The sequence below is a fragment of the Pseudophryne corroboree genome, chromosome 2, assembly GCF_028390025.1.
Source record: "Pseudophryne corroboree isolate aPseCor3 chromosome 2, aPseCor3.hap2, whole genome shotgun sequence".
Lineage (NCBI taxonomy): Eukaryota > Metazoa > Chordata > Amphibia > Anura > Myobatrachidae > Pseudophryne > Pseudophryne corroboree.
The window spans coordinates 93,965,874-93,981,254 of NC_086445.1; the positions used below are offsets into that span (position 1 = coordinate 93,965,874).

General features: G+C 45.5%; 3 pseudogenes; 2 read left to right on the forward strand and 1 right to left on the reverse strand.

Moving 5' to 3' along the window:
• Window positions 1–2,873: 2,873 nt before the first annotated feature.
• On the forward strand, window positions 2,874–2,992 carry LOC135051512 (5S ribosomal RNA; annotated as a pseudogene).
• Window positions 2,993–6,527: 3,535 nt separating this feature from the next.
• LOC135054438 (5S ribosomal RNA) lies at window positions 6,528–6,646 on the reverse strand (annotated as a pseudogene).
• A 1,577-nt stretch (window positions 6,647–8,223) lies between these two features.
• LOC135051865 (5S ribosomal RNA) lies at window positions 8,224–8,342 on the forward strand (annotated as a pseudogene).
• The last annotated feature ends 7,039 nt before the right edge of the window (window positions 8,343–15,381 follow it).

Consider the following 15,381-nt stretch of genomic DNA (forward strand, 5'->3'; position numbering starts at 1 on the left):
GAGGGCGGCAACAGGGTAGAGAGCGCAGTACTAACTGCGCTCTGGGGCTTAGCGGTACATAGTGCGGCGCTGTGAGGGGCACCCTGAGCCAGCGCCTATACCCTACAACTGGTCAGCAAGCCTGTCCGGGTCCCCGTATCGCTGCCAGCAGAAATCCTCAGGCTAGTATAATATAATGAAGAGCGGGAAGCAGCGCCATGTCCAGGGGGCGGAGCTTCTCCTCAGACCGGAACCAGCAGCGTTCAGCACGATTTTCCTGCCTGCAGTTCCTGTAAAACAGACGCTGACAGGGAGAGCTGTCCCTCCAAGCAACTCCAGCTATCCTGTGCGGTACCAGGGGGTTGTAGAAGGGAGGGGGAGGCTGTGTAAAGTCTGTGTAGTCTATTAAGGTACACAGACAGCACTGGTAGTTTCATTAGTTCTACCTCACAAAGCGCTGTGTGTGGGTTGGCTCCAATCTCTGTGTCTCTCTGTGGCATACTGTGTCTGACATTTCCCTGTGTGTGTGTGGTGTTTAATATCTCACATAGCCATGTCTAGGGATTATATGTGTCATATGCTGCAGAAGGTGTTTCCTCTCAGGAGGGATCCATTCCATGTACACAGGATTGTAATGCTTTATCTCAGATCCCTATTGTTGAACCTGAGTGGTTAACTTCTATCAAAGGAATGATCTCTCAGATCTCTACTAAGGTAGCTAATACTGAGACTGAAACTCAGGTGTTGAAAAAGTCTATGGCAGTTTGGTCAGGCTCTGTCCCTATTCCTGCTAAATCCCCCAGCATGTTCCCACAGAAACGTGCACTTGCCCAAATTATGCAAACCGATTCTTATACTGCAGACGGTGATGGGGATGTGCCGAGGGGTGCGGCATCCCTTGCTAAGGGGGCTCAGCTCATGATTGAGGCCATTAGAGATGTGTTAAACGTTAATGACACCACACCTGAGAAGGTTGAGGAGGCTTACTTCACTGACAATAAGAAAGCCTCTCTAACCTTCCCTGCGTCTAAAGAATTAAACACTATATTTGAAAAAGGGAAAACCCAGAGAAAAAATTCCAGATCCCAAAAAGGGTTCTTGTTGCTTTTCCCTTCCCTGGGGAAGATAGGAAAAAATGTGAAAACCTATCCATTGTTGATGCATCTGTCTCCAGACTGTCAAAAAAGGTGGTTTTACCTGTCCCTGAATCTGCCGCGTTAAAAGAACCGGCTGATCGTAAAACTGACACTACGCTCAAATCCATTTACACTGCTTCAGGAGTGGCGTTAAGGCCCACTATTGCCTGTGCATGGATTTCTAAAGCCATAGTAAAGTGGTCAGGGACATTACTAGAGGATTCGGATACAATGGATAGAAGTGACATTGAATTGTTTTTACGTAACATACAGGATTCTGAGGGGTTCATGGTGGAATCCATGAAGGACCTGGGTACGCTGACTGCACGGATATCTTCCATGTTGGTCTCAGCCAGCAGGGGACTCTGGCTACGCCAATGGTCTGCAGACGCAGAATCCAGGAGACGTGTGGAGAACCTACTCTACACAGGTCAGGCTCTATTTGGGGAAGCGTTGGATGCGTGGATTTTCACGGCAACCGTGGTTAATTCACCTTTCCTTCCCTCTGCTACACCTTCTACGAAGAAACCATTTTCTTCAGCTGTGCCGCAGTCCTTTCGGACCGCTAAGGCAAAAAAGTCCAAACCTCCTACCACTTTCTTTAGAGGTGGTAAGGCAAAATCCAAAAAGCCTGCACCCGCAGTCTCCCAGGACCAGAGACCTGCTTCTGGTTCCTCAAAATCCTCAGCATGACGGGGACCTCAAAGCCTGGAGGACGGGCTGGTGGGTGCGAGACTCAGACGTTTCAGACACATCTGGGTGACGTCCAGCCTGGATCCCTGGGTACAGGATGTTGTGTCCCAGGGGTACAGACTGGAGTTTCAAGAACTCCCACCTCACCGATTCTTCAAATCAGGCTTGCCAGCTTTGCTAGAAAAAAATTATAAAGAGAAAAAGAAGACTCTTGTGTGGGCGCACTCGTTATTACAATAGTAGTGAAGGATTTTCTCAGTACAATTGGAAGTGAACAAGCCCGGCTGCATGGGGGAAACGCATCTTCCTTCACACAATGGACCTACCATCCCTTATTTCCTAACCAACGGATTCCATATCCTCTTTATCCTAAAGGACTTCTGCTAAAAAACCACACAGCACTGACAGTGCTCCTCAGGTTTACAATACCACTCACGGACCTGAGTGCTAACCGGTACCCTTTTTTTATTATTTCAGATTGCTAATATCATTTAAAATCAGTTATGATATGTGGTATCTATATTCCAGAATTTAAACTGATATAATAGCAGTGCCGGTATTGTTTGCAGAAGTTCACCAATTTTCTTTCAGGGCAATCCTGGCCTTATTTCAGCCAGGTTTACATCATTTACTCTCTTCATAACTATCATCCTAAATGTAGAGATAGATGTGCCACACATATACATATAGATGTGTTTCATGGAAATGATGCCCTTTGTACTTACACTTTTGAGCATGGTTATTTTGTTCATATAACCTTTATAATCTTGGTACCTTGCACATGTGAACCTTTGTGAAAGAGATCAGTATTTAATCTTATTTTACTAACCACACCATAGTATTTCTGTGGATATATTTACTGTGTAATACTTGGAATCTGGCGCTATTCTTTTCCTACTTTGTGGATTCTCATCCGCGATTCTAAGAATCCTCTGTCTAACGCAGACAGCAGATCCACGCTTCACAAATCTGTGAATTCTTTCTGTTTACCATCCTTTCTCAGGCACAGCCTGAGATATTATTTTGGGTACACTCTCATTAGTGCTTCAGGATATGTGTTCAATTGTCTACTATCATACCGCATTGCACACGCCCAATCTCGTCTGATCTTGGAAGCTAAACGGTGTTGGGCCTGGTTAGTACCTGGAAGGGCGACCCCCAGGGAATACTACGTATAGTAGCATGACACTATAATTTTTCCTGATTCAACATTAACAGCAAGATCACCACTGTTCTCTTCCTTCTGACCTAATTCTGAACTTGTGCCTGGATTCCATTTATTGTATCCAACTTTATTGTAAACAGGCCTAAGACCTGTCCGGTTCATTTTATATGCTCTCCAATGTGAAATATACAACTAGTGAGGATAATGGTTATTGGATACTAAAGGTCCTAAATTTCCATTTTTTTTACTTTAACCCATTGAGGTCTCATTAAATACAAGCATCGCTTGTGCTGGTGTGATGAGATAATGGGGGTCATTCCAAGTTGATCGCTAGCTGCCGTTGTTCACATCGCAGCGATCAGGCTAAAAATCGGCACTTCTGCGCATGCGTATGGTGCGCAGTGCGCACGCGCGACATACTTTCACAAAAGCAGATGCAGTTTCGTTTCACACAAGGTCTAGCGATGCTTTTCAATCGCACTGCTGATCGGTGAGTGATTGACAGGAATGGGGCGTTTCTGGGAGGTAACTGACCGTTTTCCGGGAGTGTGCTGAAAAACGCAGGCGTGTCAGATACAAACGCAGGCGTGCCTGGGGAAACGGGGGAGTGGCTGGCCGAACGCAGGGCGTGTTTGTGACGTCAAAACAGGAACTAAACAGACTGAAGGGATCGCTACCTAGGAGTAAGTCTAGAGCTTCTCTGAAACTGCACAATCTTTTTTTGTAGCAGTTCTGTGTTCCTTTCGTTCGCACTTCTGCTAAGCTAAGATACACTCCCAGAGGGCGGCGGCCTAGCATTTGCACTGCTGCTAAAAGCAGCTAGCGAGCGATCAACTCGGAATGAGGGCCAATGCTGCAGTACTGTTAGTGTCTGCAGTCTCTCATCAATCTATTATTAATATAGTCAACCAGAACATATTTTATATCTTTAGATATACATTTATATTCTAATTTTCTTTGTGTGTGTGTAACTGTGGGATACTACACTATTTTATGTACCTAATAAAAATTTGGTTTTAAATCACCAATTAATATACTCCTTCACTACTATTGTAATAACGAGTGCGCCCACACAAGAGTCTTCTTTTTCTCTTTATAATTTTTCTCTAGCCATAATACTGACTCAGGGTGCACCACCAGATGGGCATAATTAGGGAGTTTTCATATTCCCAGGGGATTACCCAATTCTGGTCTTAAATTAATATTGCATTTCGTCAGACCTGTGCGGAATCATCAACCCCTATTCGTTACCAGCTTTGCTGACAGACAGGGCTATCTTACAGGAAGCCATTCTAGAATTGGAAAAGTCACAGGTCATTGGCCCTCATTCCGAGTTGTTCGCTCGCTGCTAATTTTAGCAGAATTGCTAATAGGCTAAAAACCGGCAGTTATGCGCATGCGTATGCATCTCAGGGCGCACGCGCTAAGCAAACTTACACAAAACTATGCTATTTTACTCACAGGCGAACGAAGCTTTTCAATCGCTCTGTGATTGACAGGAAGTGGGTGTTTCTGGGCGGAAACTGTCCGTTTTCAGGGAGTGTGCTAAAAAACATAGGCGTGCCAGGTAAAAACGCAGGAGTGGCTGGAGAAACGCAGGAGTGGCTGGTCGGATGCTGGGTGTGTTTGTGACGTCAAACCAGGAACTAAATGGACTGAGGTGATCGCAATCTAGGAGTAGGTCTGGAGCTACTCAGAAACTGCAAGGAAATTGCTTTCGTTAGCAATTCTGCTAATATTAGCAGAATTGCTAATCTTTCGTTAGCAATTGCTAATCTTTCGTTAGCAATTCTGCTATGCTAAGATACACTCCCAGAGGGCGGCGGCTTTGTGTTTGCATTTCTGCTAAAAGTAGCTAGCGAGCGTACAACTCGGAATGAGGGCCATTGTCCCAGTTCCACCTCATATGCAAAACAAGGGTTATTATTCAAACCTTTTCGTGGTACCGAAACCGGATGGTTCGGTCAGACCAATTTTAAACTTGATATCATTGAACCCTTACCTGAGGGTGTTCAAATTCAAAATGGAGTCTCTCAGAGCAGTGATTTCAGGTCTGGGGGAGGGAGAGTTTCTGGTATCCCTGGATATCAAGGATGCGTACCTCCACATTCCGATTTGGCTGCCTCACCAGGCTTATCTCTGATTTCCCCTTTTAGACAGTCACTATCAATTCCAGGCACTGCCATGCGATCTCTCCACAGCACCGAGAGTGTTTACCAAGGTGATGGCAGAGATGATGGTTCTCCTCCGCAGACAGGGGGTGAACATAATCCCATATCTGGATGATCTACTGATAAAAGCATCGTCCAGGGAGAAGTTGTTGCAGTCCATTGTTCTCACGACTCATCTGCTCAGGGAACACGGTTGGATCCTGAATCTTCCAAAATCACATTTGGAACCGACCAGGAGGTTGTCTTTTCTGGGAATGATCCTCGACACAGAAGTGCAGAGGGTGTTTCTTCTGGAGGAGAAAGCGTTGGTAATACAAACAATGGTCCAGGATGTCCTGAAGCCAGCCCGGGTGTCGGTTTATCAGTGCATTCGCCTTCTGGGGAAGATGGTGGCCTCTTACGAGGCTCTACAGTATGGAAGGTTTAATGCTCGGCCCTTCCTAGACAAGTGGTCGGGATCTCATCTACACATGCACCAGAGAATACGTCTGTCGCCCAAAGCCAGGATTTCACTCCTCTGGTGGCTACAAATACCTCACCTTCTGGAGGGCCGCAGGTTCGGGATTCAGGACTGGATCCTTCTAACCACGGATGCAAGTCTCCGGGGCTGGGGCGCAGTAACTCAGGGGGAAACCTTCCAAGGAAGGTGGTCAAGCCTGGAATCCAGCCTTCCAATAAACATTCTGGAACTAAGAGCCGTCTACAACGGTCTTCTCCAAGCGGCCCATCTTCTGCAAGATCGAGCCATTCAAGTGCAGTCGGACAATGTAACAACAGTGGCTTACATCAACTGGCAGGGTGGAACGAAGAGCAGAGCTACAATGTCAGAGGTAACAAGAATCATCCTCTGGGCAGAAAAACACGCGTTGGCGCTGTCAGCAATCTTCATTCCGGGAGTAGACAACTGGGAAGTGGACTTCCTCAGAAGACACGATCTCCATCCAGGAGAGTGGGGACTCCATCCGGAGGTGTTCACGGAGGTGAAAAAGGGGGTATGGACCTTTGGAGAGAGCAAAGGACCAAAGAAAGACAACTATAGGCCTTTTCCTGGGCACACTTAAAAAGAATGAAATGATGAAATTATTAAAAATTAACCTTTATTAATATATACTTAAGAAAAAGCGAGAGCTGGCATGGATGTTTTGAAAAAGCATAAGTGTTTGCCAGCACCAATGTGCCTGTTATGGGCAAGGTTGTATCATAGATGAGCGAAAATAAATGATCCTTCATCCACAAGGAAATTTATGCATATCTTCCATACATAGGAGTTTTGGGTGAATGAGTTCACTACGTCGATTCCAAATGTAATCTGACAAATACTATAGACCTGTAATTAGATTGATATAATGAGTCCCAGATAGCTTTGGCTGTTGGAGAGTAAAATACCTACGGTACCTAGTATTCCCTGGTGGTTCCCCATCCAGGTACTGACCAGGCCCTGCAGTGCTTGGCTTCCAAGATCAGACGAGTTTGGGCATACTCAGTGCGGTCTGACCGTAGGTAAATATGTCTCCTAGGCGCACCGTTTTCCAAATATGTTAGGACCCAAAATCAATCACAGTTTGTAAGGGTATTATGAGTTTTTTTGCTGTGAAGTCTAATCAGTAGTATTTCTGACTTCAAATAGTAATGTTACCCGTGCAGTCCTGAAGGAAATACTATTAAGGAGAAAATATGCTCCCAATTAGCCTGGACAGCGAAAGGGCTTGATGGTGCCCACAGTAATGGAATAATAAGGACTCAGGCAGGAGGGTTTAAAATTACCCTTTTTGAAAAAATCAGGACAGAAAAATATATCTGTATATTGTGTCTATAGTAGGATTAATGTCAGAATTATTTAATTAAGGCATGTATAGAAAAATACAAATGTCCCTTTGTGAGAGTAGTAATCCATCCCCACCTTTACCCAGTAGTTATATGCCAAGAAGAAAGAGATTTAAACATAATAATCATAAAAGTATAAGTATATAATTGCATATGATTGGCTATATGTATCTCTCTTTCAATCTGTGTATCTTATCTAACTTCCCACTGTTAAATGGGAAAGTGCGTGTTGGGCCCTGTGGGGAGAAAAAAGGGGGGAGCAGCTGGTTTGGGCAGAATGAGCCCGTTTCCGGCTAAAGGCCAAGGGCTGTCTTACCCTGACCTGTTCTGGAGACCCTCAGATCAGCGGGAATCGAGTAGCGAGGCGCCGGCGGCCGCGGTCCGTACAACCGGAAGTTCGGGCGCCGTCACCGGAAGTGACGTACGTTTCGCTCCGAGAGCTTGATCACACGATCGCTCCGAGAGCTTGATCACAGGCGATCGTGTGATCAAGCTCTCGGAGCGAAACGTACGTCACTTCCGGTGACGGCGCCCGAACTTCCGGTTGTACGGACCGCGGCCGCCGGCGCCTCGCTACTCGATTCCCGCTGATCTGAGGGTCTCCAGAACAGGTCAGGGTAAGACAGCCCTTGGCCTTTAGCCGGAAACGGGCTCATTCTGCCCAAACCAGCTGCTCCCCCCTTTTTTCTCCCCACAGGGCCCAACACGCACTTTCCCATTTAACAGTGGGAAGTTAGATAAGATACACAGATTGAAAGAGAGATACATATAGCCAATCATATGCAATTATATACTTATACTTTTATGATTATTATGTTTAAATCTCTTTCTTCTTGGCATATAACTACTGGGTAAAGGTGGGGATGGATTACTACTCTCACAAAGGGACATTTGTATTTTTCTATACATGCCTTAATTAAATAATTCTGACATTAATCCTACTATAGACACAATATACAGATATATTTTTCTGTCCTGATTTTTTCAAAAAGGGTAATTTTAAACCCTCCTGCCTGAGTCCTTATTATTCCATTACTGTGGGCACCATCAAGCCCTTTCGCTGTCCAGGCTAATTGGGAGCATATTTTCTCCTTAATAGTATTTCCTTCAGGACTGCACGGGTAACATTACTATTTGAAGTCAGAAATACTACTGATTAGACTTCACAGCAAAAAAACTCATAATACCCTTACAAACTGTGATTGATTTTGGGTCCTAACATATTTGGAAAACGGTGCGCCTAGGAGACATATTTACCTACGGTCAGACCGCACTGAGTATGCCCAAACTCGTCTGATCTTGGAAGCCAAGAACTGCAGGGCCTGGTCAGTACCTGGATGGGGAACCACCAGGGAATACTAGGTACCGTAGGTATTTTACTCTCCAACAGCCAAAGCTATCTGGGACTCATTATATCAATCTAATTACAGGTCTATAGTATTTGTCAGATTACATTTGGAATCGACGTAGTGAACTCATTCACCCAAAACTCCTATGTATGGAAGATATGCATACATTTCCTTGTGGATGAAGGATCATTTATTTTCGCTCATCTATGATACAACCTTGCCCATAACAGGCACATTGGTGCTGGCAAACACTTATGCTTTTTCAAAACATCCATGCCAGCTCTCGCTTTTTCTTAAGTATATATTAATAAAGGTTAATTTTTAATAATTTCATCATTTCATTCTTTTTAAGTGTGCCCAGGAAAAGGCCTATAGTTGTCTTTCTTTGGTCCTTTGCTCTCTCCAAAGGTCCATACCCCCTTTTTCATAGTTGTCTTAAACTATCTTCCTGGAGCACCACCAACTACTTGCTGAATTTATTATTACCAGTAGGCTCTCATGTTGGTTTAATGTATCATCATACTAAATTTACTAAATTGAAATTGTAATATCCTGTGCAGATTTATTTCTTCTTTTTTGTGTTCACGGAGGTAACAGATCTTTGGGGTGTACCTCAAATAGACATGATGGCCTCTCGTCTAAACAAGAAGCTTTGGCGGTATTGTTCCAGGTCGAGGGACCCGCAAGCCGTGGCGGTGGACGCCCTAATGACTCCGTGGGTGTTCCAGACGGTGTACGTGTTTCCTCCACTTCCACTTATTCCAAGAGTTCTAAAACTCATAAGGAGAACAAGAGTTCAGGCGATCCTCATTGCTCCGGACTGGCCAAGAAGGGCTTGGTACGCAGATCTTCTGGATCTACTGCTATAAGAGCCGAGGCCTATTCCTTTTCGGGAGGACCTGCTGCAGCAGGGGCCGTTTGCTTATCAAGACTTACCGCGGCTACGTTTGATGGCATGGAGGTTGAACGCCAGATATTAGCTCGGAAGGGCATTCCGATCAAGGTTATTCCTACCCTGATACAGGCTAGGAAAGGAGTAACGTCTAAACATTACCATCGTATTTGGAAAAAATATGAATCTTGGTGTGAGTCCAAGAAGTTTACTACGGTGGAGTTTCAACTGGGACAGTTTCTCCTCTTCCTGCAAGCAGGTGTGGATATGGGCCTGAGGTTGGGATCCATAAAGGTCCAGATTTCGGCCCTATCCATTTTCTTCTAGAAACAGTTAGCTTCCATCCCTGAGGTTCAGACCTTTTTAAAGGGGTTCTGCACACCTACGGCACCATGGGATCTTAACGTGATGTTGCAGTTTCTCCAATCGGATTGGTTCGAGCTTCTACAGGAGGTTGAGGTCAAGTTTCTCACATGGAAGGCTGTCACTTTGTTGGCCTTAGCTTCTGCTAGACGTGTGTCGGAGCTGGGGGCTTTGTCTTGTAAGAGCCCCTACTTGATCTTTCATGAAGATAGAGCTGAGCTCCGGACACGTCAGCAGTTCCTTACGAAGGTTGTGTCTGCATTTCATATCAACCAACCTATTGTAGTGTCAGTTGCTACTGACTCCTCAAATTCTTCAAAGTCCTTTGATGTTGTAAGGGCTCTGAAAATCTATGTGAAGTGGCCTACTCGTCACAGAAAATCGGACTCTCTGTTTGTCCTGTATGATCCCAAGAAACTTGGGTGTCCTGCTTCTAAGTAGACGATCTCTCGCTGGATCAGGTTCACTATCCAGCATGCGTATTCTACGGCAGCATTGCTGTGTCCTACGTCTGTTAAGGCCCACTCTACTCGTAAGGTGGGTGTCACGATCCGGGTATCTGGACGCCATTACCTGCCGTTTAGGTGTCTTCTGAGACTGGCCCAGCGTTCCAAATCCGGATCTCATCTGTGTCAACACTCTGCACATCCCTCCTGTCATTCTGAGACACTACCACAGCGGCGCCATGTTTGAATCCAACATGGCATCTCCCGTCCTCCGCGGCCTCCGCCGCCGTTACTGTGTTATTGCTGCAGGTTCTCAGAATCATGTATCATGCCTGCCGCGGCCTCTGCTGCCCTCCAAGTGTCTCAGCATATAATTGTCATCTGGCGTCTCCTGTCCTCCGCGGCCGGCGCCGCCATTATCATTATGTTTGCACATTTCATTTCAAACCAGTTTTCCCTCCAGGTTCCAGCATGGGCGCAGCCATGTTGGATTTGATCACATGCTCCAATTCCTCCAATCCACCATCTCTGGAATCTGCATAATTGCCCAGCCAATGCCTGCATAGCAGCAGGTATAAGTATCCTGTGTCTGGGCCAGATAGAGGTCAGTGCTTTGAATGTCATACCTTGTTCCAGTCTCTCTCTCCTGTGGCTTGTTTTTCCAGGTTCCAGTTCCTGTCTCCAGCATCCACAAAGAGACCCGCACCTGCTTTCCATCTTGCAGTGCAGCCTGACTCTACAGCCTTCCGTGGCTGTCCAGTTTCCAGCTATCTACTATCTGCTTCCAAGCAGCCAGCTTTCAACTGATTCCAGCTTCTACCAAACACCGGTGCTGATCCAGCGGATCCTATCTTACCAGCAGTATCCACTACCACCGGTAATCATCTTTCAGCTATTCTGTTTCTACGCTCCCTAGCATCTCACATCATTCACTCTGTGTTTTATCACCTGGCTGGTTCCATCCAGCATCCACTCCGTGACTTTAGTACCTGGCTGATTCCATTCAGCATCCACTTTGCATTTCATCACCTGGCTGATTCCACTCAGCATCCACTCCGTGTCTTACCACCTGGCTGGTTCCATCCAGCTGATACAGCAGCATACTCAAGTTACAGATTCACCTGCTACAACTACTGGCATGTTCCTCGGCTATTTCTACAACTACAACCAGGCCTGGAAAGGTGATTCCATCAAAGGACTTTTACATCTGTTCTAAACCTACCAGTGCTCTGAGAAACCTTCTATGGTTATGTATTCCAGGAACTGTGTTATTTGCCACTGTCTTTGCTAAACTTGAATACTGCTTGTTATCACACGGAGTCTGTTAATAAACTTTTATTTTGAATTTTAAACTGGTTGTCATGGTCACACCTTCGGGTAACCATTCTGCACTTACATGTCCAGGGGTCTGATTAAACCTCCCAGGTTTAATTTCATCTCAGCCCCTACAACTGAGGCTTCCTCTCGTCAGCCTAAACCCTCAGTTGTGACAGTGGGTTCTTCCTGGGCGGCTGCCCGGGGTGTCTCGGCTTTACAGCTTTGCCGAGCGGCTACTTGGTCGGGGTCGAACACGTTTGCAAAGTTCTACAAGTTCGATACTTTGGCCGCTGAGGACCTGAAGTTTGGTCAATCAGTCCTGCAGGAACATCTGCGCTCTCCCTCCCGTTCTGGGAGCTTTGGTACATCCCCATGGTACTAATGTGGACCCCAGCATCCTCTAGGACGTAAGAGAAAATAGGATTTTAATTACCTACCGGTAAATCCTGATCTCGTAGTCCGTAGAATATGCTGGGCGGTCGCCCAGTGCTTCATGACCCTGCAGTGGTTACTTGGTTCAGTACTGATTTGTTCTTGGTTAAGTACTGTTTTGTTACTTGGTTAAGTAATCTTGTTAATCCGTTGCTGATGTTTCAAGCTAGTTAGCTTGGTTGATCTTGTATGTATGAGCTGGTGTGAATCTCGCCACTATCTGTGTAAAATCCTTCTCTCGAAGTTGTCCGTCTCCTCAGGCACAGTTTCTAGACTGAGTCTGGTAGGAGGTGCATAGAGGGAGGAGCCAGCCCACACTCTCAAACTCTTAAAGTGCCAGTGGCTCTTAGTGGACCCGTCTATACCCCATGGTACTAATGTGGACCCCAGCATCCTCTACGGACTACGAGAAAAGGATTTACCAGTAGGTAATTAAAATCCTATTTTAACACTGATGATAAACAGCAGTTGAGTAGTTACACAGCTATGAGTCAGTGCTTGAATACAGGACCAAAATGTATCACAATCACTGTTGCAGGTAATGAATGTCCACATATTTGAGGGAATACTAAGTACTGTATTGAAGCAGTGGTGTGATAATGTATAGCAGAGGAATCACAATAACAATTCAAGGTACAATAGAAGCAGAGTGTAAATAGTTGTCCAATATGAGATTTGCAGCAAAGTAATGAAATAGTTGAACAAGAATCCAGAGTTATAATCCACAGAACTAAGATTGCAGGACTTGCACAATTAATCCGAAATGCATGCAGGCATAGATGAAGTCCAGAGTAATATGCAAACACAAGTAATGAATACTTAGAGAATCCACAAAGCACAGTGAAAGTCCGTAATACTGTACTTAGCTAAGGTTGTCCTGGAAACACAAACTGGCAAAGACAAGAGTTGCTGGATGATATGAAGTGGCAGACCAGGCTTTCAGCATGAACAGGAGCTAGAACTAAAGACACCAGGCAATTCAGATACTGTAGATCTGGCAGGAAAATAATATAACCAGCATGGGACAGCTAAACTGGCTGGTTTATAACAGCCACGTTGACCAATGAAAAAGCCAGGCTGGGAGCGTTAACTCTAATTACAAACCCTGTGCACCTGCAGAGCTGCATGTGCACAGAGAGCCTAAGGAACAGAAAACACAGGAAAGACACTGATGGATTGTTAATGTCAGCTGACACCAGGTGCATACTGAATAGTTAGTCAGCTGACTCCAGGTGCATTTTGAACAGAGGGAATACAATACATGCAACAATAGAATCATAACACCAGCTAGCAACCAGCCACCCTGTAGCTCTGTGAGCTCCAGATGCAGCTACCAGGGGACTGCTGCTCCAGGGTCTGATGACTCAACCTGTGGAAGTAATTTTGGCAAGAAGGGAAAGCCTGACCCTGAAATTACTATTTTTATTATAGATTTAAAAAATTAAATAAACCCACTTTGAGACTGAAAGTCACCTGTAAGGAGAGGGATTATAGAGACTATTCCCTATTACCAATTCACCCATTGTGGCATTTACACAAGTCCTTTTTTTGTTTTTTATTCAACTATTACTATATAGCTGTTACTTTATGATTTTCTGTTGCTAACGTATTTAATTGGAATATTCTTAAAATGGAACTAAACCTTTTCTCTGTGATCCTGTGACCACCAAATAAGCACAATCACTTATGCATTTTCCAGCTGACCTGAGATGAGCCTAGTGTCTTTGAACCCAGCCTCTACTTACTACCCAATGCATAGTACGAAGCCAGGAGGAATGAGCCAGTCACCAACCAGGAACTGCAGTAACTACATCTCCTAAGATGCCATAGGAGTAGGTGGGTGGGGCATGTGAGTTTGACAGTTACAATGATGACACTCACAACAGGCACATTGTATTTCTGTTATAATAGTGGTCTAGGGCCCCCACATATGTTTGTTGGAATAGTGCTTCCTGTATATGTCTACTGTGATAATAGTGCCCTGTATGCACAGTATGTCTACGATCATAATAGTGCCTCTGTATATGCCTAGTGTCATAACCAGGGGTGTCGGAATGGGAGGGGCAAGGGGGCAGCTCGCTCCCCCCAAACATGAAAGAGGCGCTGATATGGGAGGAGAAGGGGAGCGGCGGGCGGTCAGGTGAAATGTTGCTGCCGCACATTACACCTCCTCCTCCTCCATGCAGGGTCCATGCAGCGGAGCCTATTCCTATAATGCACAGCCTCCTGCTTCCCAAAGGTCCCAGCGGCTGGACGGCAGACTCACCACTTCTGCTCTCCCTTGGTGCTATGACTGTGCTTTGCCGGCCACCTCTTCTCCTTCCACCATACCGCCTCCTTCCATCTCCTGCAGTTGAAAACTCCTGGCCTCCTCTGTGGTGCTGCCTCCTCCTCTCTTATTGCCCTGCCCCCTCCTCCACAGGGTTTCTGCCCCCAGAACTCCTCGAGGTAGGAGTGGATTCCTCACAAGCCAAGCCGCACCACAAGCTCATGGCCACCATCGTAGGTGGCCATGAGGTAGGGGCACCAAACTGAGATTCTAGCTTGGCCGCCCCCCAACCAAAAAACATTCTGATGCCCCTGGTCATAATAGCGCCTCCTGTATATGTCTACAGATATTATAGTGCCCCTCCCCCCATATATGTCTACTGTCATAAATGTTTCTCTCGCATATATGTTTACTGATATATTAGTGCCACTGTAAACAATCCTGACCTTAAAACGGGCAGCACGAATGGTGTAATGATTAGCATTACTGCCTCACAGCACTGAGGTCATGGGTTTGATCCCACCGTGGCCCTAACTGTGTGGAGTTTGTATGTTCTCCCTGTACTTGCGTGGGTTTCCTCCGGGTACTCCGGTTTCCTCCCACAATCTAAAAATATACTGGTAGGTTAATTGGGTCCCAACAAAAATTAACCCTAGTGTGTAAGCGTGTGCATGTGGTAGGAAATATAGATTGTAAGCTCCTCTGGAGCAGGGACTGATGTGAATGGCCAAATATTCTCTGTAAAGCGCTGTGGAATATGTGTGAGCTGTATAAATAACTAATAATAATAATGATGATAATAATAATAATAATAATAATGTTCTGTTCTGTAGTGTATAATAACTTTCAGTTTTCTTTCTTGTATAAAAGCGTAGAACACGGCACAACCTACGTATCAGGCAGCATCTTAGCTACTAGTTAGATTTGGAAACCCCAACACATGACTAGCACATGGAAAAGGTGTTAAAACACATCAATAAAAGGAAGCGCACATTAGTTTTCATACATCTATACCGATTTTACCAGAGCCGGCCCTAACCAATATAATGCCCTAGGCAAGATTTTGTCTGGTGCCCCCTAGCACCACCGCTAGTTCCACCTCTGACCCTGCACCTCTTTCCCAGCACCATCACCCTCCACCCATAGCAGTCCTTTTTTTCCCCTACCCCCTGTAATTTAAATAAGAACAGTGTGCACATTCGGCGCACAGCCCAAAACGGTATGTGTTTTTACTGGCATGGGGCATGGCCACACAATAGTACCCCCAATTCAAATTATGCCTCACAGTAGTGCAACTTTATTCACAATTTATCATGCGATAGTGTCCCTTATTCACATTGCATCA